The following is a 3,887-nucleotide window of genomic DNA, read 5'->3' as shown; positions in this document are numbered from 1 at the left end:
ATATACCTAGAATTAAAGGAAAGGTCTGTTGACTTGGCAGAGCGACGCAATGCGTGGTCACGTGATTTGACAAGTTGCACACAGGGGGCCTAGCCAAGATGACAAACATTGGTAAAAACGACAATCGTAACTTGAATACACACTGCTATTGCAATTTGAATAAGCCTCTTGTTCTCGATAGTTAAAATACCGGTAAATAATATTACACTTTATTGCGATTCATCTCTCTTCTAGCTCTAGGTCTTAAACTTTCCTGAACAGGATATCTAATTAAGTAATTATAATTCATTTAATATAGGTACTTACAGAAATAAGTGCAATAGATCGCATAGTATGAATATTTCATGTAATTTGAAAACAAGATTTACCGCAAAAAACGCGGTAGTATCAGATACTTAATCGCCGTAAAATATTTTTAATCAAACAGTAGAACATTCTTAACAATTAGTTTATAGTTCCACCGATTAAACCTTTTAATATTACCTCTATTTACGAGACAATAGTTAATATTATGAATTAAAAAACATTGTGATTATAATCAACTAGGTTTGTATACGATTTTTAAATGTTGACTGCACGTTAAATATATGTACGTATAGCTATAGACCGACCGCTTAAATGCCCCGTACGCCTGCCGCCCGCACCTTCCCCGCCTCCGCACGTCTCTACCTGCCGCCCGCACCTTCCCCGCCTCCGCACGTCGTCCTACCCCGTCGCCCCCGTACCGCGCAGGCGAGGACTCATTTAAGCGATCGGACTATACATGTGTGCGTAAATAAGATTGTATTTTTCATCTTTAAATGTAACAACATAAAATTAAATAATGTAAATAAAGTTACAAATTATTCAATATGTTTTGTTTATTATTTTTCCTAAATAATTAGTTCCAAATTGAGAATGATGTGATGACGGGCGACAGAGAAGTACGAAATATTTCCAATAATAGTGATAGGGACCCCATATATATTATAATAGGATATATTTTTATACATTCAAAGATTTCAAAATAAAACACACTTTGGTTGAAATTAGTAGGTGCTCATTATAAAGTGTCCCTTCTGCAAGTTCTGCAATACCTTATCGATGAGTAACTTTCCGAAATGCTCGTTAGATGTCGCTGTTTAAGTTGCATTACGCTGCATGTAGATGGCGCTAATAACAAAACTGGTTTGAAAGTATTTAGCGCTAATCTAGTCGATTACTGTGTTGCAAGACAGGTTTAGATTTCTGGAAAAGCTTTCTCAAGTGTAGAGAAACCACTTCTTACGATAGGAAAGGATAGTACACCTACAATTAATTAGGTACTACTTTAATGAGATATACAGGATGATTCATGAGACGTGAGCAGAACTAATCCTGCACACTCTGTAACTGATAATTGATCGATCACAGTCGTATTTAGGTGAAACAACCACACTTTTTCCTATTTTTTTATTTTTTAGTGAGGACAAATTTAATTCTCTGCAATCATGGTTACCCTACAAGACCTAATTGATAAACATAAAACCTCTTTAAAGTCTTGACCGTAATGTCAGCATTTTGATTATGAAGAAAATAAACTGTCAAACTTGAGTGAGATACGAGTTTTCAAAAGTAACCAGACCGTGATGACATTCAATTTGACACAGAATATCGATAGTTTATTATTCTAATTTTAGGGTGACCATGCATGTCGTAAATAAATTAATAACTTTTTTTTTCAACACGACTAGAAAATTAACGTTAACCTCACTAATACTCATACGAAACAGTTGCTTATAATTTACGAAATGCGCAGTGTTAGTCCTGCTCACGTCTCCTGAATCACCCTGTATAGGTAAGTAACTAAGTTGGTTTCCTTTTCGGGATATTAGTAGACAGGTATTGGTTCTGATGGAATAGAATGTTATGCGTATCAGTCAACATTAGTTACTTTCAGAGTAAGTACAGACAACTGTAAAAATATGGGTGCACAAATCGTCTCAAAAATATGTCCCATAGCTCTTATGTCAGCGAATTAAGAACTATGGGACATATTTTTGAATAAGTTGGCTACACCCATATTTTTACAGTTGACTGTACCTAAAGAGTCGATTTTAATTATGTTGCCGTTTTTTTTGGCAGATTTCGATTTAGATAATAATATCGTTCGAGGATAGAGTTCCCTATTCTGTACATTTTATAAGATTTATAAGCGCAGTTTCACCGTATATCCAAAATAATCTTCCACCGAGTTATTAAAACGTATGGAATTTTCGCAACTCAACCAATGATAGTTTAGGTATTATGTAGGCGTTCCAAAATTTAAATCGTACAAATGTGCACCAAAGATCTCCGTCGACCTTAGAAAATACCTAGTACTTAAAATAAAGTTTTGAAAATAACAATAAATAAGTACACTCTTAATGGAATGTTGCGTGTATTGTATTTTTAGTGGGTGAAGCTGATTATGGGAACGTCAAGTTCCGGCTGACAAATAAATGGATTGTGTCACTGACGCACGGGTTCATATTAAAAGCGGAAGCGTTTTGGGAAATTCATATTTTTTGACAGACAGTAATTAGGTTTATGATTTATGAGTATTATGACGCATTAAGGATGACTCACGCTTCACGCTAGAACCACTCGGGTCCGGACTGAGGCGTCCGACACCCTGTTTTTAATAGGAGGCATCACATAATCACCGTCACCAATCATAGAAAACGAAGTATCGATGTCAGTCGGTTCGGCCTGGACCCGGACCGTTTTAGCGTGAGTCATCCTTTAACGAGAAGGCGTCATGATTATCTTGAAGTCACCGATCCTTATGAATAAAACTCTAAACGCCCTAACTCTAAAAGCCTTAACTTCACAAACTCTACACCTTAGTCACAGAATGAGTAATAGCAAAGACATATGTAACTTCGTATAAGATGAATAAAGTCTAAGGAAAAAACGTGCCTCGGAAGTCAAGAAAAAATCATTCTCGGATAGATGGCGCACACACCTTTGGCCCATGCTCGGCTAGATTGCGTGACGACACCTTTCCATATTTAACAATTTTAACACATTCATATCAGTGAATGAACATGGGTCAAAATGATATAAAAATAATAAAATCATTTATCTATATATATACATTTTTTTGATAATTTTATACATTTTCATTTTGAGTTTTAGTCGTGTGTCGATAGATGGCAGTAAATTTACTGTGACTACAAAATTTACTATAACAGGACCCCTCTATACTATCTATTCTCTTTGGTAATAGTATTATGTCTTAGAGTCTGTGCGGAAAGAGAAGAGTCGTGGCAGAAACGGGAACTAACATTTTAAATTTTATATGGCAATCAATCCTTTGACACCTGTCTTGTAAAAAGTAAACAAACTTCTGTCATTGTATATTTTTATTAATAAAAACCGCAAGTTTTATGTATAAAATATTTTCAAAACACGATAAAACTGTACATAAAACCACAAGGAAAATTATTTTTAACATTGTTCGGTTTTGTCAGCGGGATGAAAACGGCTAAAAGCCGACTATCGACTTACAAAATGTCGCGGAACGTGTTTCCGCTATTCACGGGTATTGATGTTGTATTTAATAATAAATAATTACATATTTAATAAGCCCCCTAAGTAACTTGTCTCCGGTACATAATCGGTAAGTATATATAAATGTTCATAAATATGCAGGTCATTCATGATAATCATGATCTTTAAAATAACTGACAAATAGTCTTAATACTTGCCATTTTATGCATATTTATATGTAATTTTTTTTTCAGGATTGTGTAAAAGTACCTACGGTATCTCGAATAAACGACCGCTAAGTAGATGATATGCAAGAATTCGTAATCTACGTGCCGGATTCAAGCACATCCAGTTCAGATGAAGATAGTTCTATGAGTGTCCGTGGTTGTTCTGAC

The sequence above is a fragment of the Cydia splendana genome, chromosome 11 (genome assembly GCF_910591565.1).
Source record: "Cydia splendana chromosome 11, ilCydSple1.2, whole genome shotgun sequence".
NCBI classification, from domain to species: domain Eukaryota; kingdom Metazoa; phylum Arthropoda; class Insecta; order Lepidoptera; family Tortricidae; genus Cydia; species Cydia splendana.
This window is presented reverse-complemented; position numbering follows the sequence as displayed.